Consider the following 24,158-nt stretch of genomic DNA (forward strand, 5'->3'; position numbering starts at 1 on the left):
GCGGAGAAGAAATGGAAAGAGACGAGGCTGGAAATGAAATTCAAATTGAACATAAGTAGAATTACAGAAAAAATAGGTGGCCGTGGGAATGTTTTTGCTGCCACTGTTGGAGAGACTGTGGATGCGACGCCAAAGAAACTTAACGAAGGCGAACTTATGGCCGTAAAAAGGGAAAGTACGTCAAAAAGGATGCAGAGACCTCAGAGGAAATGATGCCAGCAAAACTTCACATTAAAAGAACTCTGAAAGATCATTTCACAACATGGAAAGTGCACAAGATAAACTGTTGAAAGCTGTTCAAACATAGGAAAGAGTATGACAATTCTCCAAAGCATAAAAAAGATACTTCCTTCATACCATGTTATGCAATGAGATGAAGGCAAGCGATGCCCAAATTACTCTTGATAATTTTTTTTACAAGGAAAATACTAATTCCCAATTTTGTAACGTTTTAAATTACAGTGTGCTAAGTAAACATTAGTTTTACTATTTTTTTTTATTTTCTATATATTTCCATCTGCCAGTAATAGAGTTCATAATGTTTTGAGAAAACAAGCCCACGTTGGGCTCCACACTAACAGTACACAGCCTGTTTGGGATTCTCTGTCTCTCCTTTCTCTCTGCCCCTCCCGTGCTTGATCTCTCTCTCTCTCTCTCCCTCTCCCTCTCTCAAAAATAAATAAATAAACATTTAAAAAAGAAAGAAAGAAACGTGTTATTCAGAGTGGCTAGCTAAACTCGAACTCACATATACAACTGCCTGCTGAAGATCTCCACCAGGACCAGCTTCTGGGACATGTGACCTCTGCAGCCACGGGGGCCACATGCTTGGCTGATGTCTTGCCGTTTTCATCCCGAAATCTAAACTAGGGTCCCACAAATGATATAGCCAGTCCTGGTCTCAACGTTAAATGTTACATGCCCATATCAACTTTCTCCCTTAAACTTCTCCTTTCCAGTGCTCCTTGGCTCAATAAGGGGCAGCTTTTCACTCTGCGCCTTCGCCAGAGACCCAGGACTAATCTTTCTTGACCCCTGCCTATTCCTCACACCACAGACCACTAATCTTCAAGGATTCCGGATCTTAGGTCTAGGATCTCTAGACATCTAATTCTTTCTAATCTGTTTGCTAGCACTTACACCAAATGGCCATCTTTCCTTGTCTGCTCTACTGCAATGACTCCACCTTCCTACCCATGCTTCCTGTGCCCTATTTCTCTCTCATACGCAGGTACAGGGATTATTGGTCTTCCGGCACCACGAGGCTTACAACCAATGGGGAATGTGGAAGAAAAGTAACTGTAAAATACGATAGACTGAAATACGTGCTAAACCAATGATTCAATCATATGCTGTAGGACCCAGTAGGAAGACATCTTTAATTGTGACTGATGGGGGAAAGGGGTCAGGTAAAGGAAGATTTTCATTTTAGCATTATAAGGTTGTGATGCATTAATTCTAAAACATATTCTAAAATTTTGATTTAAACATTTTTTCTCCTCAAACTAACTCCATGTTTAATCTAGATTTCTTATTGATAATTAATTTTGCAGACCTGATACCAATTGGTAATGTGTGTCCTTCCTCTAGTCTTTCCCTCTGTAATTCATCCTTACGTTGTTGCAGAATTTTTCTTTCTAAATTGTAAATTATGCCACTCTCCTGCTGATATGCCCCCAGCGAGTACATAATAAAGCCCTTCCTCTCTAGAGTAGCATGTGTGGTTTTTCACCAGCTGGTATCAGTATCCTTTCTAGCCTCGTTCTCAACTCCCTGTCTGTCCCTCCATTCACACTCCCCATCAACCACTGCATCTGATTGAAGAATGCCCTGACCACTCTCCTTGGGCTATTCTCCAGCCTGGAGTGTCCTTCACACCTGTGTCCATCTGGCAAGCACCTATTGTCTTTTCAATTCTTACTCATATGCTATATTTTCTCTGTGCATTTCTCTTAGCCATCCCTTCAGCTCTTCAACCTCCCACCCCAGGAAATAAATCATTCCATTATTATACATACAGTGCTATTATAGTATTTGCTATATTGTATATATTGTCAGTTTCAAGATGCACATTTTTTTACACTTTAATATCCCTGAAAACAGATTGTGCCTTATAATGGCAAAAATATTATTGTTGGGCGTAATTTATTTCTTAGTGTCACATAAAATAATGGTGCATCTTACAATTGATAGCACCTTAGATTAGATAAAATATGGCAGTTCTTTATTATGAATCTGCCTCCCTTTCTAGACTGTGAATGCCTTATGTACTGCAATACTCTAATTCACATAAGGCATAATATATATGTATTCCATAAGTAAAAAGTTGTCTAATTGAGTGGGTGGTACATGCACTTCAGCACAGAAGATAGAAGAAATATTAAAAGGTAATATAAAATACAATTAAGGGTACATGGGATCTATCTGTACTGTAATTTGCAACTTCCTGTGAGTCCTGATTTATTTATAATCCAAAATCTTTTGGGGGGAATAAATCCGCAGAAATCCATTAAAAAGATGGTATGGTTTGACACCATTGTAGACTGAAATCTACGTGACATATAAGGACTCAATAACTAGTCGCTATTTTACATATTATTGACTGGTCCTTGACCTATCACAATTATCTTGGTCACGTAACTGGCTACCAGAATTTATGGGGTGTCTATTCAAGGCCTCTTGTTGTTAATAGACATTCCCTATGCCTTGATCCTATGACCATTCTGTGCCACACACACACACACACACACACACACACACACAAAATCTTAACTTCACTTTTAATCAAAAAAGTGGCCTCCTCCCAGTAGTCAAGATGCACAGTCTATGTAATAGTTAAAATTCCAAGTCTCACTTAATGTTAAATTCCCTTCACCTCCACCTCCCACCCCTCACTGGGTCTGCTGCAGCAGACACAGAAGACTGATAACTTCTTTCCTCTCCACTACACTTCTACTCACATCCTTTGCCCTTCTTTCTTCTCAAGATGCTTCAGGATTTTTCTAGGTTGGTGGGGGAGGCAGCACAGGTATTAAGTGGGAACAAAGTCTACTTGACTGGCACCGTGGCAAACAGACAATGGATTCTTCCAGGACTGGAGAGTTTTTAGACTCGACATTCTCAGGGCTTTGCAAATGGGCAAACCTGTCTTCCTCATGGGCACCTTTGTGTGTTTCCCGTGTGGTGGGAGCTTCCTGGTGGACAGCCGTCTTGGCAAGGGCAATGTCTTCTGCTAAATGCCGAATGTCGTTAGCCCTCAGCGTAGCCCACTTTCTCTGCTCTGCTGCCTTAAGTGGCTGGAACAGCCTGTTGCCTTTGAGCCCTGATTATGGTCAGCACCAGACTCAAACATCAGGATCATTAGTAAGCTCCTCAAATACAAAGCCCTGCCTCCCACAAAAGTGGAGACAAGGGAGAAGAGGCCCTCCCTTATCCCCTGTTGGGGGTAGGAAAAGAGGGAAAATGCCACACTGTTCCAATATTTTACAAAGTTAGTAGCCTCTCTACTTTCTAACTTTAACCCTTTCATATGTTCAAAGTAGCTGTTTGCTGAGGTTTAAAAAAATTTTTTTTTCAACGTTTATTTATTTTTTTGGGACAGAGAGAGACAGAGCATGAACGGGGGAGGGGCAGAGAGAGAAGGAGACACAGAATCAGAAACAGGCTCCAGGCTCCGAGCCATCAGCCCAGAGCCCGACGCGGGTCTCGAACTCACGGACCGCGAGATCGTGACCTGGCTGAAGTCGGACGCTTAACTGACTGCGCCACCCAGGCGCCCCTTGCTGAGGTTTTTAAATTCGTGGTCTGCCCCCTCCTTCGCAAGTTTTGCCCTGTGTCACTTTACCTGCCCTCCATGGCATTAAGGTCCCAGCCAACTTGGAGGCACAAACACTTTGTTTATAGCAACAATTTGTTCTGTGAAAAAAGAGCACGAAACACAGGATATCAGGGCATCCTGTTGTTAATAGCAATGTCTTTTCTGGACAAGGGATTTTTGAATAATCAGGAACTTTAAAAAGATCAAAATCTTTGTGTTTGTTTCCAAATCATATCATGTACTCATTTAAGATATTTAATCATTTTAACATGCGTTCAAGAATATCTATGTTTCTGGGGCGCCTGGGTGGCGCATTGGGTTAAGCGTCCGACTTCAGCCAGGTCACGATCTCGCGGTCCGTGAGTTCGAGACCCGCGTCGGGCTCTGGGCTGATGGCTCAGAGCCTGGAGCCTGTTTCCGATTCTGTGTCTCCCTCTCTCTCTGCCACTCCCCTGTTCATGCTCTGTCTCTCTCTGTCCTAAAAATAAAATAAAACATTGAAAAAAAAATTAAAAAAAAAAAGAATATCTATGTTTCTGTCAAATGGAACATGAGAATTGAGAAAATTTCAATTATAAATTAAACAAAATTACACCAAATAGTATTAAAGACAAATACATATGATAACATAAGTTATCTTTGTACTTTAGCTGAAATTCCACTTTAAGAACTTTTATTGAAGAGAATATGTCTCAACAATGGCACTTCATCAATATTTTGACATTTGAGATGTAAGCATGAAACATACTTTTAAAACAAGTGAAATAAAATCTGTGGACAATTTTGAGTGAGTTTTACATCTAATTCCACAAAGATAGCAAGGATTGTGTGTGTATGAGTGCATGTGCATGTGTGGATACACATTTATACATATATATATTATATATGTGTATTATATATATAATATATATATCCACATACATAATATATATACCTAAATAAACTATGATCAGACCTTGCTTCTAATGTATATTGAATTCCTAAGATATCTTTCTGAAGTGGCTTTGTGTGATTTTGATGATCTTGTTTAATAAGGCATTTAAAAACAAAACGACAAATCTGAATAAAATATCCACTCTTTAAAGTCTAAGTCAAAGGCTATACACATGGAAGGCTGAAAAATAACCAGCTTTTAAATTCTGTCCTTTCAACAATACAACTGCACTTTCAAATGTGCTTTGTTGTTTTCTTTTAATTCACTAAAATTAATCTTATAGATGTAGATGCCAGATTTGCATTAATTAAAACTCTACTGTAGAAGCCAGGCTTAATTGCAATCAAATTTGCTTAATTATGCATGGCGAGAGATTCCCAAACGAGAAAGGTTTTAGTAAGGATTTTGGTTTTTTGCATTGACAAAATAAATTGAAATTGTCATTTTTTGTGTTTTATGTAACACTTGTAAATAATTTGTGGAGCACCTTAAGTCTTCTATGTAAAGCAATGTTATTGCTTAAGTAATTATAACAATCTGCATTTTTCATTGTTAATTGTGGGTGTCAGACTCATTAATTTTAATTTACAGACTGTAATGAAATTAAGAAAATTTTATGCTGATCTGCTGAAACTTGTCTTACAGGAAGTTGTTTAATACAACTAAAGTTTGAAAAAGTCAAGACTCATTTTTGTAATTTGTATTTCAACCAATACAATCATTCCACAATAGTTTTTCAGTAAAATCTGGCTTCAATATAAAAGCAGATTATTGTATAAACAATTTTGGTTTTTAAAAATCACTTGATATTTCAAGTACAGTAATAATTCAACTTCTATGTGAATTTAACTTACAATTCCACCTTTGGTCAAAGAAAATCTGCAAACATTACAATATAGTTTCAATTCTATCCTATTTGCTTTCTATAGGGAATCATGCTATTGGAGGGAAAAAGACAAACATACCAAAATTCAATTTAATCATTCTTAGATCAATGGATTATCGGTGCACTATTTAACTTACATTTCGATGTGGCTCACCCTAGTTATTTTATCTCAGATATCTGTCAGATACCCATAGCTTTAAAAACTACAACTGTAAAACTTGATTTTCAAATGTGGATTGAAAACAAAGTAATTCATTTGGAGATTAGTACAGCATACATTTTAAATAAAGAAAGTTAATGACAAGGAAAAATGCTAAATCTTTTTGATTTCACGTTAAGATGTTACATTCTGCTCTTAATGCCTGTTTAAACTTCAAGTGGTATGATTATTAATATAAAAATATAGTGGAAACAGAAAGTATCTTTCATGCCTATTTAGTAGTAAGTCAACTCTTAGCGAAATTAGTTAAAGAGCCTTCACCTCAATTATTATTCATCCAATTAAAAATTCTAAAACAATTACTATAATTCTGCTTAAGACCAAGCATGAAAGTTTTGTAGTCAAACACACTTAGGATTGTTGAATGTCTCAAGAAGAAAGCGACAAGGCAAAGATCCTTTCATCATTAAGGCTAACCTTTAATTACAGGTCCTTTTAAATCAAGTTATTCTAAAGGGGTGAAATAAATCATCAAAAAGGTCTTGGCGGTGCATCACCGTACACAATACCCTACAACCAGGTACTGGTGGTGGGTCAAAACTTTTTGCCTTTATTGACTTAATAGGAGACATAATAGAGATAAAGAATGCCCCAGGCAACGTACCAAATACACAAATAGGTACCAAATACCTAAAGGAGCTTTCCCATAACTTATAAACAATGAGAAATTGTGAGATAGTGAGAATTTGGAAGAGCACTTTTTCATCCAAGACTTTAGTTTGAGGACTCCTTTTGCATTTTGTTTACCCTGACGAAGGCTTCAAAATCCGCTCATTACTCTTTCTTCATAAGAACATTTGCTCACTATTCCATTTTTCCCATTCTTAATCCCAACCCATTTTCACCAGCCCCTGGGGAACCAAGAAACTCTAGTACCCCAAATACATTTTTCTGTGATTTTCCATATATGTCTTTAGGATATCACAAAGGTCTTCTTTATTGAGATTCATTTGAGAAAAAAAATAGGTAAGATTTAATATTCTATCACTTTTTCAGAGCACTGGTACCAGTATATGCCAATGCGCTAACTGAATTTGTTTTCTGATGCTTCTTACCCTTCAGAATAATTTTCTCTCCTAATTACGCTTTTGTCTGTATTCGTACTTAAATTTTCATTATTAATTTGCGCTCTCATTATGAAGTCATGTCTTTACTTTCTTGTCTCCCCATCACTCTCTGTTCCTAATTCCTATGTACCTTTTCCAGCCATATTGTCACCCTTCTGTCACTCTTTGTTGCCCATATCCTGTATTCCATTCTCTGTCCCATTTCATCCTGTCCTCTCTGCCCCTGGTTTCACCCAGAGATGCTATTATGGTGATTGATTTACACAGTGCAGAACATTCCATAGGTATCATATTGCTATACAACATACACATCCCATACAACAATAAATCTAAAAATAACTAGCAAACGGAGACGTTGAAGTTGAGAGTTAAAAGTGCTAACAGGGTCAACTGGTATAGTCATTGTGTGGATGGTGGTTTCACTACCTTGGAGACAAATGGGCAAGAGCCAATAGAGCTGGGCACTCATGATGAAATCAGTAATAAATCAGACACAGAGTATAAGCATGAATCAAATTACTATACTCAAATAAGAGCTAGGCACAGACTTGAAAGGAAAATATGTCATTTCCTTCCCTTTCCCACCATCTCACTTCCATCCATCTTTTGTCTCTTTTACTCGATGTCTGTCTTTCTCAATCCCACCTTTGTTTTTAAGTTTCCCTTATTCTATAATTTTGTAAAGCAGCGCAATTCATGCCCTAATCCTGAAATGCTTATGCTTCTTATTAAATGTAATTTGATGTGTTAAGACCAGATTTCAGTTCCCTAAAGAGTCAGGTGTGTAATGATGAATAACATCTGTATATCTTAAGAAGTGAAAGCCCGTTCACTATTCAGAATTGGACAGACATCACATCCAAAGATAATTTGTAATCTTCATATGGACCCTAATAAGAGCACTCTATCACTTGCGGGAAGATGTCGCTTTTTTGTTCTTTTCTCTTCTGTGCCTAGACTCACCTTGTTTCAATTGTTCCTTCAATCACTCCGTAACCACCCTCCACTAGGGTGTAGCCACAAGTGCCTCTGTGTTAAACCACTTGTGAGACATATTAAGCGTGACCTCAAACAATGCAGTAGAAATATTGATTCGTGGGAAGCAATAGCACCAGACAGAATGAGCTAGCTGTTCTCTTAAATGGGCCACTCACTTGAGGCCAAAACGCAGGCTAGTTTCAGAGAAGAGGCAAAACAATAAATAGACTTTGCCAACTTCTTACCTTTTCCTTAAGTACTTAAAGTTTTTCTTTTTATTATGGAAAAACCCAAACATATGAAAAAGTGAAAAGAAGAGTAACTGAATCTGTGTACCTATCACACGGATTTACCAATCGTTTCTCCTCTCTCCCAATTTCTCCCGCCACTGTATACTATCTATATGCACAGACATATTGTATAAACCCCAGTGCACTTTTAACAAAGTGTTATCGTCTCTTCGGTTTAAAAAAGAGCCTTTTATTGGGGTGCCTGGGTGGTTCAGTCAGTTAAGTGTCGGACTCTTGATTTTAGCTCGGGTCATGATCTCACACTTCCTGAGATCGAGCCCCGTGTGGGGCTCTGCACTGAGGACTAGGACCCTGCTTGGGATTCTCTCCCTCCCCCTCTCTCTGCCCACTGGTACTCCTTCTCTCTTTCTCTCTCAAAATAAATAATCATTTTCTTAAAAGAGCCCTTTAGGGGTGCTTGGGTGGCTCAGCAGGTTAAGCATACAACTTTGGCTCAGGTTATGATCTCATGACTCATGGGTTCAAGCCCCGGATCGGGCTCTGTACTGATAGTTCAGAGTCTGGAACCTGCTGCAGTTTCTGCGTCTCCCTTTCTCTCTGTGCCTCCCCAGCTCATGCTCTGTCTCTGTCTCTCTCAAAAATAAATAAATGTTTAAATATTTTTTAATTTAAAAATAAATAAATTTTTTAAGAAGAGCCCTTTATCTTTCAAATATCAGGGAAAGCTTACAACAATGCCATGCCATTTCAACTGATAAAAAATATTTATTGGTGCCACTGTGAACAAAAAACTCTTTGCAGTGAACCCCACCTTTAGAAGTATCTGGTGCCCCTCATTTTGAGTCTATTCAGCATTTTTGAGAGGAAATTAATTTTCATTTGTTGGTTTTTCTCTGATACAAAGGCACAGTTATTGTCTATCTAGAACTCTCACCTTCAACACGCAGTTGGTATCACCTCCACCATTTTATCATTTACATTTTCTTTGTTCTTATACAACTGTATCTCTTTTACTCTTTATTCATTTTGGTTAATTTCAGGAATAGATAGGTATAAGTTAATCTTTTATGCCGCCACATTAATGTTTAAGCTATTTTTGATAGCACATTCCATGTGACAATAGTGGGACTCTGACTGGCAAAGAGGAGAGATCAGAAAAATTAGATTAGAGAACAGGCATAAGGAAAACATTTCTTATACCTATATTTGTTTCCTATTCTATATCAATTTTTTTCTTTATATTAACAAAGCCATATTCCTAGAGCTCTCTCTATTTTGATTAATGATATATTTGCAATTGGTGGAGAGATACAGCAGAGAAGAATTGTATTACATGTTCCCTATGCAGTTTCTTCCTTTTCTGGGAAAATGTCACCTACAAAACATACTGCCCTTTTACACTATTTATAATGAACATTTTTTAACAACATCTGTCTCATGAACATGTAAAGTAGGAATCGTGTATGGGCGATATAACACCATCAGCTGCATAATGCTGGGGGAGAAAAACATGTTGACAGAACAAGCTGAGAGTGACCTATGACTCTATCCAAAGCAGTTGGGACCATTGAGTGAGCCACAGAAATCATCTCTTCTCATGTTTTGTTCTAGTTGTAATCTAATTGATTTGTTTATACGCCATGGAAAACAACACTGAGTTACACTGAGTAACTTAAGATTTTTAGAAGAGGGCAATTTAATAGAAGAATATTGGGTGGCTCACAGAAAGAACATGAGACTGGAGAACTCAGCTTAGATGCTGGGCAGGAGCAGGGGCTCCTCTGGGAGACTGGATGCAGGGTCCACTTATCTTTTCCGGCCAACGTCATGGGAATGGTAGAATTCCAATCTTGTCTCCTTTCTTGCATCCCTCTGCGCAAGGTTCTTAGCCCCTAAGGGGCCTCCTGGCTACCTCTTTGTCAGGTGCCTGTCCTTGCCTATATCAGCCTGAGGAGAAACATTTGGCTACAGAGACTTCCAGGGAGCCCCTCCTTCCACCCTGGTTGCTTGCTCTGAGGGAGGACATGGTACCCTAGTTACGATACCGCCAAGACAACAAGGTCATTGCCAAAAGGAAATGTGTGTGCTGTAAATAAGGGAGGATGGCTATTGGCAAGGCAAAATAACAAGTGATTACTCTGCTCCACTATTTTCTCTTTCAATATAAATTACTAATGATTACTAATAGTAGTAATCATTGTGAGGATGAGAAAACAGCAGACATTTATGAATAAAATAAGTCGTCAATTGAGTTATTAACTCTTATCTTCTTTAGTCCTATTCTGCCTTGAATAACTACATTCTTAACATCTTGCTAAAATCTTACTGTCTTGTTCTCCCCAAGAGTGAGCCCTCCCCCATGTAGTCTTTCTACACTGCACTTGAACTTCCTCAGTACTCCCTGAAGTACTCTGCACCCAAAACAGTTTGCTCGTTCTATTCACTATTGAAAACTTGGGATTGTGAGCAAGTGATGCTGTGGAAGCAGTCCATTGCTCTTCTCTGTGTTTCTTTTCTTAGCCTAAAGGTACAATATTCAAACTTTAAAAGAAAAAAATCCAATCTAGGAATATGTCCCCCAAACAAGGCATTTCTAAGTGTAAGGCATGATACCTAATAATAATACCTCATATTTATAGATAACACTCTTACTGATTGTCAGAACACTATACACTATATTCACTCATTCTACAAATATTTACTGAGCTCCTAGTATGTGCCAGACATGGCCGGAGCCTAACTGTGTCTTGAAGGCAGTGCCATGGGATTTGCTGTTAGATCGAACGTGGGGTGTGAGAAAAAGAAATCTAGCATGACTTCATTGAGATGTAGGTGGAGCCTACAGAGGAAAATCAGTTCAGTTCTGAAAAAGTCAAGTTTAAGAGTATTTTTGGATGTCCAAGTATAGATGTTATAAAGACAATTGGACTTTAGTGGAGAGATTAGGTTATATTTGGAAGTTGTCCACATATTGGTAGTATTTAAAAGCCATGTGCTTAAGTGGAATATCAAGGGGGAAACATAGGCAGAGGAAAGATCGAGTCCAAAGTCTAACCCCTGTGTCATCCCAGAGCTATGAGACTAGGGCCAGGAAGATAGAGGAAACCAAGAACATGTAGAGTGCTGGAAAACAGATGAAGAAAGGATTTCAGGATAGAGAAGTGATGGTCTTTGTTAAATGTTGACAGTAAGTCAAGTCAGAAGAGAATTAAAAAATTGACAATTGAGATTGCGCCACACCGGTGACCACAAGAAGAGTGGAGTCAGCGTGTGTGTTTGGGATAGGGGCGAGGTGCAGGGAGGCTGACTGAAGGAGTTTAAGGGAGAATGAGTACAGAGGAATTGGAGACAGTGAATATTAACACACTTTTAAGGAGTTTGTAGTAAAAGGGTTCAGAGACATAGGAAGTATCTTGAAAAGAAAGAACCAAAAGAGAACAAGCAAGAGAAGGCACTTTAGTATGGGAGAAAGGATAGCATTTTTCTCTGCTGAAGGAAGAGGTCCAGGAGGAAGGGAGAAGCACTTGCCATGGAAGAAAAAGGGAGAATCACTGCATCAATGAGTTGAGCAGAAGAGAGTAAACAAGTAAAGGGTGTGGTGTTTGCAGGAGAATGGAGCGTCAATCCACAGTAACGGGAAGGTACATAGAGCAAATAGACACAGTTCGGAGGTGGGTATGGTGGTGGGCTTTAGAGAAGATTTATTTTGTGCTGATTCTGCTAACTCATTACAATAGGAGGCAGCGGCATCAGTGGAAGTATTGGAAGGTTTCTCAGAGAGTACTATGTTTCAGTGTAAGATTATAAGGCTGTTTTTTACTGTAATGACAGAATCTGGGATATTTGGGAAGTGACTATGAAGGGTATAGAGGAAGAACAGGAGGAGAACCAAAGAAATGATTGGGAAACTTTGCCTCCTCATGCCTTCACTGCCAGCTCTCCCTGGATTTGTCATCCCCCCCACCCCACCACACTCCCACACTTCCACCTCCAGAAGGACCACACCAAACCAGAGCACCTCTTCACTTTGCAGGGATCTTAGCAATTAGCTCATTCAGCCATCTGCTTTATTAGCATCCCTTCTCAAGGTGTTTCCTCTCCCTAGAACACTATTCTCCTAGATCTTTGCCTGGATCTTTCATCACTCAGATTTCACTTCTAATATCTTTTTCTCAGAGACCACCCCAGACCACCCACTGTGGTCTAAGTGTTCCTGTCCCTTCAAAACTGGAAATTCATCTCTTGATATCCCTAGGTCTCAGGGGTGGGGGTGTTTTATAAGCAAAATTAGGAGGCTGGAGACTTTTGATCTAATTCTAAGTAATTTTTATTTATCCTTTCAAACATGAGAATGGTTTACAATTATGTGAATTCAATTTATAAATTATTTCAAATTTTATACCCCGTGTCTTCCTGGTTGCTCTCCTTTGGACACACCCTTATGGAGGCTGGGCATCAGCCCTTGGTTCCCAGTCATTTCTTTTTTTTTTTTTCATGTTTGTTTATTTATTTATTGAGAGAGAGAGAGCACACGAGCAAGGTACAGGGCAGAGAGAAAGAGAGAATCCCAAGCAGGCTCTGCACTGTCAGCCCAGAGTCTGATGTGGGGCTCAGTCTCATGAACTGTGAGACCATGACCTGAACCATAATCAAGAGTCTGATGCTTAACCAACTGAGCCACCCAGGCACCGCCCCCCACCCCACTGTCATTTCTTAATCTTCGTGCTTGTATTAGTTTCCTGTAGCTGCTGTAACAAATCACCAAAAACTTGGTTGCTTAAAACAATAGAAATGTATTCTCTTATAGTTGTCCAGGCCAAGTCCTAAATTAGTACCACTGAGCTGGAATCAAGGTGTCTACAGAGGTCTGCTTCTTCTAGAGAAGCTCTAGGGGAGAATCCATCCTTTACCTCTTCCAGCTTCCAGTGTCTTCTGGCAACCCTTGGCTTGTGGCTGCATATTTCCAATTTCTGCCTCTGTCTTCACATCGCTTTTCCCTCTTCTGTTGAAATCTTCCTCTATCTACTTCCTATAAGGATATATGTGAATTGCTTTTAGGGCCCATCTTGATAATACAGGAGAATCTCCCCACCCCAAATCCTTCACTTAATCACATCTGCAAAGACCCTGTTTTATTATAAATTACAGATTTTTCATTTCTGTATCTGGAATCATTTAAATATTTTAACAGTCTGATTCAATGGTGTGCTGAAGCTGGCTCATATCAGCTCACAGATTCGATTGTTAATTTTTCAGGCATTTTGTGAATGGTTGTTAAACATAGCCATCATGAAAAATTGAAGTGCGTACATTCCCAATTAGAGCACTCTTAATAAATAACCAAAGCTTATCAGTTCCTAGTAATTTTACTAGATTTTACTATTTCAATTCTCTTGAGGTCGTCCATCGTATATGTATGGTGGAAATAGTATGTAATGATGTGCTGTGACACATCTCTTTCACAGTCTGCATTTAGTGATTTCACGTTAGTGCCTTGAAATTAGGCATGGTGGGGGTATTTACACCATGGAAATCAACATATTTTACAAGTCAGAGCTTTTGTAAAAACTTTTCACAGCACACTCCTTCTAATTACTGTAAGAAACTATGTGAACTTTAAGCCTAAAATTAAGCAAGACTTGAGGAATTGTTTTCAGAGAAAAACATCCTTTTAGGTTTCAGGAGATACCTTCTCTATCTTCAGTAAAGAAATTTGTGGAATACCCATTTTCTCCTGGAAAAACATGTCTGACTTTATGGGAACACTCTGATAGAAGTGCTAAACAACATGAATTAGATGTAAGTCTGTTAGAACTAATTCACTGCTCAAGAAAAGAGATCAGCAGAAAATAAAGGGAGATAAAATTTAGGAAGCTAATAAGATGATTGGATTTTCTGACAGGGTTAATTCATTTGTAATAATGAAGAGAATCTGGACTACTGGAGGGGAAACAAGCTTTTACTATATAGGAAAGTGTTTACATTACATATATCTATTGCTGGGATTTCAATCTTTCTTTGAAAAAAAAAAACTAAAGCTTTCCTGGGCTAATCACCTTTCTTATCTTCTTATTCTGCCTAATTAGTAATTATAAATCGCCTATTTTAAAGCAAGATCTAGGACACAATGAGAATTTTTAAAAAGTTAAATCAAGCTGGGCTGAATGCCCAGAAAAATTACAAATTTAGTTTAACACTCCTGGGATTTCTATGTATGTCTATGTGTCTATGATTGGGTTTATTAGACATAACTAATTGAAAATAAAAGATAAAATACCTGGAAATTAAACTTCAAATAATGTTAGTAAGTGATAAGAAAGCATTTTTTTAATCAAAGTTCAATGGACAGAAAAAGGGTCTGTCAATTAACTGAATTCAAGTTTTCTTTGAAAGAAATTTAATGTGTTCGACTTGCCTCCAAGTTTAAAATTAATACCTAAGATAGAAAACTTACTCCCTAAATTCAGTACTAAGAAACAAGCTTAGTTTGTTAGCCCTGACTAGCAGAGTCAGGGCTAGACAAAGTTGTAATGGAGAGCAGACAGGAGTTAAATAATGAAAATAAAAGGACAGGCAAAGGTTCTAGCAAATGGAGCAGAAAGAGAAAAAGAATGAGGAACATATAGGATTCAGATTATCTTTTGAGGGATATTCTTAGGCAATGAACATCACAGTAGTGTCTCCTTGCCCTTTGAGTAATTTGACTAGCCACGATTCTCAGCTGTTTAAGTGTATAAGATTCTTAAAGACTGTCTTTGCTTTTTCAGAGTGCCTAGCATAGTGCCCTACTGTCAGTGACACCCCATAATTTATCACTCAATTAGTGTTTGTTCTGGAAATGTCAGAGGCTCTGCTTTGAGTGGATCAAGCCAAAAGAGCCAAACCAGCGAGAATGCATACCCTAGAATTATCCATGACCACCACAGCATATCCATATTAGATGCCTGCCAAAAGAAATTCTACTCAAAGGAGAATCAGCTGGAAGGCAAGAGAACCCTCACGTTGGCCTGGGATAAAAAGTGTTCCAGATGTACATGAGAACCGCACTGTGTAGTACGCTAGTTGTAATATAGTTTTGTTTTTGTTTTTGTTTTTAATGTTGTCTTGACCTACTCTTGAGGCCCTGGTGGGAGGCTGCTCAGTTTCTCTTCTCGAGGAGCTGATTGAAGCCACATCCCACCAGGGGCACCTGGGTGACTACGTTAGTTAAGTGTCCACTTTGGCTCAGGTCATGGTCTCACGGTTGGTAGGTTCGAGCTCCGCATCAGGCTCTGTGCTGACAGCTCGGAGCCTGGAGCCTGCTTTGGATTCTGTGTCTCCCTCTCTCTGCCCCTCCCCTCCTCATGTTCCGTCTCTCTCTGTCTCAAAAATAAAAAAACGTTTAATGCATATATATATGTGTGTGTACTTAAGCCTCAACAACAAAAGTAATTTAAAAAAGCTCAGCAAGCCGCATCCCTTGACACCACTTCTCAGTGCTATTCTTTCCTCAAAGCCACCAGTCAGAAGAGAGGAGCTCCAGAAGGAAAAACTGATCAATTGCCACAGGGACAGGGCTACTACAAAATTGCCCAGTGCTCTTGTTGTGGCTGTGACTTCTGTATCCTATCTTTAATCTCCCAAAAGCCATCTTAATCTAAGATTCTGGAGGTCAAAGAAGCATTTTGGTCTATCCTAGGAGCTAGAGGTAAGTAACTATTAGCAATGGGGAAGTAACCCCACCATTGTATTAAAAAAAAAAGATAGAAATAAAAGAAAATCCTGTAACCCCCCCCCCTTAGTTTATCTGTAAAACCTGAATAATGGTCTCTAGGTCATTAGATTAATAGAGCTGACACATGTATAGCCGTTAGTCTAGTTCTTGAAACAATAACCTTTCGCTCATGGTGGCTATATGTCAACATTAAAATTCTGCTCCTAAATAAATGTTAGTTAACCACTTCACGTTACCTTTCATACCTACGTCTTCCATTGTAGGCTCGTGGCTCTTACCCTAACAAATCCTTTTTACCTCATCAAGCAGCGAACAATCCACTCGGATATCTCTTTCCTTTTGATTACTCTTTGTACATCTTCCTGGTACTAGGGAAATTCCACTGCTTCAACTTCAGACTCCACTTCCTCACTTTCAAGGTTCCAGTTTCCTGGTTTCTTTCACCATTGATCTCCCTAGCTACATATCTGGCCAGTTGTTCCCAGTCTCTGTAACATGCTTCTACTAATGGGAACAGCCCAGCCCCTGCCCTATAGCGCCTTGAAGGGGCCATTCCTAGTCTCACCGCTATGCTTCTTCCTGTTCCATAACATCCTCCTGGAAGGCCTTTTGAAGAAGTCTTACTCCGTCTTTAAGGCCAGTTCAATGATACGTTTTCCATAAATTTTCTTTTATCGCGAGATTATCTCTACTTGTCTTGACCTCCCCCTGCTTTCTTTGCACTTTTGTTATGTTTTGGTTGATACTATATGTCCTGGAAATGTATTTTATACCCCCAAGAAAATTATAAACATTATTAAGCAAAAATTATCCCATTCACTTCTCTTCGTGGCTTAGCACTTGGCACTAACAGTGTTCATTAAAAATTTGATTGCCTGAAAATAACATGCCTATAATGAAAGCTGGCATTTATGGAAGATTTACTTTGTATCCAGCACGTGCCCTTTATATGTAATCATTGCCCAAAAGAGCTATTTTGATGGTTATCAATTATTGCCATTTACAGATGAGTAATCTATGGCAGTGTAACATTAAGTCCTGTGCCCAGGACCATAGCATCAGTGAGCCCAGCAACAGCCATTTACTGAGAGTCTGCCTTTCTCTCTTGAGTCCTCCTCCAAGTATGCACCAGTTGACTGACACATTGGTCTTTCTTTTCTCCTTTGCAGAGTCCAAGTTCATCCCCATCTCGGAATGCTTTCACTCTGTTCCTTCTTAAAAGGGTCTTCCTCCATATCTTCACATCATTGTCTCATTCTCATGACTAAGCCCTGAATGTACTGTTATCTTTTCAGAGAGAACTTTCCAGACCACCTGAGCCACAGTGGTCCCCAATTAGTCCCCACCATATCATGCTATGTAATTTTCATAACACTAAGGAAAGCCCCAAATTATGTCATTATATATTAGTTATTAACAAAACAAAATCCCTGCCATCATAGAATTCTGTACATTTCACTTAGACTACCCAGGCAAAAGTTTGCTCTCTGTTTAAGAAGTGCTTCTTGGGGCGCCTGGGTGGCGCAGTCGGTTAAGCGTCCGACTTCAGCCAGGTCACGATCTCGCGGTCCGTGAGTTCGAGCCCCGCGTCAGGCTCTGGGCTGATGGCTCAGAGCCTGGAGCCTGTTTCTGATTCTGTGTCTCCCTCTCTCTCTGCCCCTTCCCCGTTCATGCTCTGTCTCTCTCTGTCCCAAAAATAAATAAACGTTGAAAAAAAAATTTAAAAAAAAAAGAAGTGCTTCTTAAAATTACAAACCTAGGTCAAAGAAATAGTATGACCTATTTTTAACTTTAAAAATCTATTATAAACTTTTTGTTCTATTTGCCTTTTAATATTTTCCTTTTTGCATTCAAAATAACAGATTTCTCTCAATTATAAAAATTACTATAATCCATATGAAATGTTGTCTTTGTAGATAGAAAATGGTATAATATTGCAATTTCATACAGTCCAGCTGACTAGCTTTAAAGATGTGTAATCTCAAGACCCCAACTGCAGTTTTCTAGACCTCAGATTGCAGTCCTCTGAGTTATCAGACTTGGCGAAAAATTACCCTCTCTAATAGTTTACTTGTCTGAACAGACTACAGTTGCTTTCCACACCACTCAAAATAAAAGTCGTGTGCTAAAGAGAATTCTGGTTTATTTACCTTTGCTACATTTTATGGTAGTAGGTGTTGTGAAATAGTTAAACATTAGCTTGATTGGGTTGATAAAAAAGGGAAAAACACTTTGAAATAGGCATGGTTAATGGCTCCTTTTTAAAAGCAAAATCTAACTATAGGCACATACACACTGAGACACAGTGCATCCATCAACCTTAGAAAAAGGTTTCTGGTCTGAGTATTGACATGCAAGATAGTGGCAGAGCTCAAGATAATGGAGGAGCTTTATTCCTAGAGTGATGTTTTTAACTGGGACTTCATCGATGTGCAAGGTTTCCTGAGAGAAAATAACAGATCAAAAATGGTTGATTTCCTTGGGTTCACAGATTTTTTTTCCTTGACAAATTATGTGGAATTTTCCTATAGGTCACTAGATTTCACTAATTCTAACTTCAGACAACTTTAAATTATTTATGCAGATTATCCAATTTGTGGGACACTTATAGCATTCATTTTAATTTTTGCCTTGTATATACCTAAAAACTGACCCACTTCTGAATCAACCCCCTTTCCTGGATATCCACCAGCATGAACTCAGGAAATAGCAGCCTAAGTAAATCCAAATTAAGAAGGCAAATCATTCTAATTTAAAAGTTGTATCACCCACTCTAAAATACTTTGATATTTTATATTATATTAGATCATTTGTGAGTATATTCCTTTCATAGAGTGTGATTTACCATCTTTATTTTCAATGTTTTGATTCAATGTTCTAAATGTTTATTTACCATCTTCAAAGAATTACGTGTGGAGTTGAGATACACTCAGAAGTATCACAGTATAAGTTTAATACTGTATGGTTTGGATTATAGTCATGGTTTACTGAAATAGAACAGTAAATGTCTCTACTCATCAGTTTTATACAGATCAGAATTAAAATAGTTAGTAGAAGCACCTGAACATGAATGATATTGCCAAGAACTACATTTAAGAAGTAAAACAAAACCTACAGAAATAAAAAAGAAATCTAACACTGATAAAATCGTAGTTCATGGAAGTTCATTGATTAAACCACAGTTCATAACAACTGAGAAGGATTCTTTTCAACTCATAAAATACTTTCAAATATAAGTATTCCCGGAACTTGTTCTCAATCTATGTTTTTATTTATTTGAATTTTTAAAGGCTGGTATTGTCAGGTGTTTCTTGCTCAGCCAGAGGCTAAAATGAGTATCTACCCAAGGAGGATTCTTCATAGGTTGAATGTTTTGAAAGCCCACGTCAGAGACAGGATCTGGTACCTGGGACAGAGAAAACTGTGTGGAACTTCTTGCAGGAACAAGAAGAGAAATGCATTCATAACAGAACTTGGTGTTTCATGGGGAAGGGTAGCAGCAAGGCTAGAAAGACCAGGGGGAAATACACAAGCTCTGTGGAGCTATGTGCTGTGTTATATGTTGTTATGGGCTGAACAGTGCCCCCACCCCCAAATTCGTATTGAACTCCTCAACCCCAATACATAACAATGCAACTTTTTTTGGAAGTAGGGTCTTCACAGGAGAAATAAAGCTAAAATGAAGTCATTAGGGTGGACCCTAATCCACTATTACTGTTATCCTTATAAAAAAGAGAAATTTGGACACAAAAATGCATAAAGGGAGAATGCCGTGTGTGTACATGAGGATGGCCAACTACAGATCCTTCACTCACAGTCTTCACAAGGAAACCAACTCTACTAACACTTTGATCTTGGATTTCTGGCTTCTGTAACTGGAGACAACAAATTTCTCCGGTTTGAGATGCCCAGATCGCGGTGCTTGTTATGGCAGCCCTAGCACAGGATGGGAATGTTCTACCTTGTGCTGCCTCCATAACAGCACCTTCAGCACAATTTACATTGCAATCAATTCTTTTAGTGTCAAGGAATCATTTTCAAGGGACCTAAAGAGCTTCTGAATTCTGGATATTTATGAATGTGTAACGAAAAAAACACAAATGGACAGCAGACGCCTGAGGTATTCTACATTCTCCTCACTTCACGCTACCGTGAAGAAAAGTGCATGATGGAAAGCAAAATATGCAGCCTCTTCTAACCTCCATCTTCTTCCTTTCTACACCCTCATTTCCCTTAAGTTTCTCTACTTCCGTAGCGCTGTGTAGTAGAATGAGTCTGAACGTTAAAATTAGTCAGATGAGTACTTAAATGCCAGCTCCACCAACTATAAGTTACTTAAATTCTCTGAGTCACAGTTTCATGATGTGTAAACCAGTATAAAACTTGCTTTAATTGTCTTGCTTATTAGGGGTGCCTTACTGGCACAGTCAGGTGGAATGGGTGACTCTTGATCTTGGGGTTGTGAGTTTGAGCCTCACATTGGGGGTAGATATTACTTAAAGATAAAATCTTTTTTTTTAATTTTATTTATTTGAGAGAGGAAGAGAGAGTGCATGCATGAGTGGGAGATGTGCAGAGAGAGGGGGCAAGAGAGAGAATCCCAAGCAAGCTCCGCACCAGCAGCACGGCTACTCAAACTCACAAACCATGAGATCATGACCTGAGCCGAAACCAAGAGTCAAATGCTCCACTAACTGGCCACTCAGGTGCCCCAAAATCTTAAAAAAAAAAGTATGTATATAAAAAAAAAGTCTTCATCTTAAATAAGAGAAATAGAAAAGCAGGCTAACTGACACTACAAGGAAGCAACCAGCCAAATGCAAATTGTGGGATACTCTACAGGGTAAATGGCCAGGTTTTCTTCACAAATAAATGGAATGAAAAAGAACAAAGTGACACTTAGAGATTAAAAAGAGAGAGATAGGGAGAGACATATCAGCCAAACCCTGTGTGTACCACTTACTTGGATCCAGATTTAAGCAAACAAATTGTAAAAAGATTTCTTTTGGTGAACTGGTGAAATTTGAATGCAAATAGATATTAGGTAATGTTAGCAACCTATTATTTGGGGGGGTTAGCTTTGTAATTGCTATGGTCTGTGTCATTCCAAAATTAATATATTGAAGTCCTAATGCCCAAAGTAATGGTATTGAGAGGTGGAGCCTTTAGGAAGTGACTAATGATGGAGCCTTCAAGAATGGGATTAGTGCCTTTATAAAAGAGGCTTGAGAGAGACCACTAACCCCCGCCCCCCACTTCCATCATGTCAGGATACAAGAAACAAGGATACAAGTTCATGAAAATAAGAAACAGACTTCTAAAGAATTCTCAGAGAAAAATTAAAATAATTGGAAATTAATTCCAATGATAATACTACCTGTAAAAACATGGATGTGGCTAACAAAGTACTCATCAGAAGAAAATTCAAAATCTTAAATATTTCTATCATTAAATAAGCAAGAATGAAAATAAAAGAACTATGCAATTAAATCAGAAAACTAGAAAACAAAACAAAAGAAGCCAAAGAAAGGATGTGACATTATAAAAATAACAGCATGAAAGGAATTAATTGGAACATAGAAAAGCAATAAAGTTTTAAATAACACCAAGATTTGATTCTTTGAAAATATGACTTAATTAGAAAAATTCTGGTAATACTAAAAACAAATAACATATGTAAAACATTAAGCACAACATTGGAGTTACAATCATTTATAAAATATTTTAAAGATTATAAATAAAAAATTTAGGCAATTTTTTGATAAATCATGAAAATTTAAATCACCAGAACTGGCTCAAAATGCTACCTGATCCATGGAATGGGAGAAATTAGAATAGTTAACAAAGAACTACCCCTCAAAATGGCACTGAACTCTTTTTTTTAAATAGATAAGTTCAACTGATTATCCATTCAAGGGACAAATCATTCCTGCCTGCATTTAAAAAGACACTTTGAAAAAATATGAAAACATTCTTCAACAGATTACCCAGTGGAGAAAATATCAGGGAAATAAAATGGTAAAGCCAACTCATTTAGGAATACCCTTTAAAAAAATTAACAAATCAAATCCAGCAATATTTTAAAAGTTTAGAATACTGTGACCAAGTAAGGATTATTTCCAGAATGCAAAGATGGTTTGATCTTAGGAATCTAGCAATAGAATTCATATTAATATGCCAGTGGATAAAAATTATATGATCATGTCAATATATGCACACAAATTCTGCAAATTTTAATAAATTTAATAAAATTCTACAAAAATTCAGAATCAAAAGCCTTAGTAAAATAAGAATATGACAAGTTTCTTACCATAAATGAACTGAATAATCGATTGAGAATTAAATGTGAAAATCTACCACAAACCAACATCCAGGATCCTGCTGAATGTTAGGCAGTAGTCTTTCCTATTAGAAGCAGAATAATACAAGGATGCCTACCAACATCATTTTGGAAGTACCAGCAGTGAATTGTTAAGCTGGGAAAAATATTATGAATATTAAAGATGAGGTAGCAAAGCTATCATGACAACTGTCTACCTGAACAACATAAAAGGAAACAGATGAAATCTGACTACAACTAGTAGGGAAGTTCACAAATATGACTAGTTATAAAATTAACCTATGTAACTCAATTCCTTTCCTAGATAATAGCCTTTGGGAAACTGGAAATGGAAAATGATTCCATTCACAAAATAAGCCAAAATATAAAACACTTAGGGAAAAATATTTAAGATATGTAGTATTTTATGGAAAAAAATATAAAATTCACTAAGGAATATAAAAGAAGGTGTGAATACCTTGAGACATCATATATCTAATATAAAGCCTCAATATTAGAGAGATTTCAGGTTTCTCAAAATTGATGTATAAATGTAACCAAACCATGTGTGATTTAGCATAATAGTTAAATGCACAGACTTTGGAGACAGCTGAGTTAGAATTCCAGATCCACATCTTACTGTGAGATATTGGATAAGTTACTTAACCTCCCTGAGCTTGTTTGTTCAGCTTTAAAATAGTCATAAAGGAATATCTACCTTGAGGGTTGATGTGGAGATTAAATAAACACTACATGTAATATCTTCAGCATTGTGTCTATATCATAGAGATTAATAATGTTGGATGGTATTATTATTATTTCACTCTGGCCAAGGTGTCTTAAACATTTTCTATAAAGGGCTAAATGATAAATATTCCATCCTTAAGGCTACATAATTCCTTGTAGATATAAAATTCTTTCTTCTTTGTTTGTTTACAACCTTTTAAAAATGTAAAAAACAGGGGTGCCTGGGGGACTCAGTTGGTTAAGCATCCAGCTCTTGGTTTTGGCTCAGGTCATGATCTCATGGTTTGTGGGTTCAAGCCCCACATCAGGCTCTGCACTGACAGTGTAGAGCCTGCTTGGGATTCTCTATCTCCCTCTCTCTCTGTCCCTCCCCAGCTTGAGCTTTCTCTCTCTCACACACAAAAGAAATAAATAAAGATCTTTCTTTTAAATGTAAAAAAATCATTCTTAACAAAAGTCTGCATAAAAAATGGGCCATGGGCCAGATTTGGCCTGTGTGCTATTGCTTATAGAGCAGTCCATGTTCTAAACAAGTAAAACAAATTTAATCTCACTAATAATTAGAGAAATGCAAATCAAATGAAAGTTATCAAGTGGGTAAAGATTTTTTTTAATACCCAGTATTTACGAAGACATGAGAAAATGGGCAGTCTAATACACTACTGGTGAATTTATGATTGGTGGACATTTGATGCATCAAAAGCCTTAAAAGTATGTATTTTCTTTCACCAAGAAATTCTATTTCTAGAAATATTTCCTAAAGAAATAATTTGAGACATTATTATATGTTTGAATAAAGATGTTTAACTCAGGGATAGTTGTAATGTTGAAAAATCAGTGACTACTTAAATATCTAACCATGGGGATTGATTAAATAAAATATAGTGCTTCCAAACAATGGAATAATATGCAGGTATTAAAAATAATGATGGGGGCGGGGGGGCTCATGGATGGATCAGCTGGTTGAGTGTCCAACTCTTGATTTTGACTCAGGTCATGATCCTAGCATCGTGGGATCAAGCCTCACATAAGGCTCTGAGCATGGGATTCTCTCTCTCCCTCTGCCCCTTTCCCCAACTCACACATGTACTCTCTCTCTCTCTCTCTCTCAAATAAAAAATTTTGAAAATTAAAAAAAAAAAAATGATGGAGTATATACAGCCTTTTTCAACTGAAAAACAAAGACTAAAATCATGCCATCAAGGGGCACCTCGGTGGCTCAGTG

The sequence above is a fragment of the Felis catus genome, chromosome A1 (genome assembly GCF_018350175.1).
Source record: "Felis catus isolate Fca126 chromosome A1, F.catus_Fca126_mat1.0, whole genome shotgun sequence".
Taxonomy (NCBI): domain Eukaryota; kingdom Metazoa; phylum Chordata; class Mammalia; order Carnivora; family Felidae; genus Felis; species Felis catus.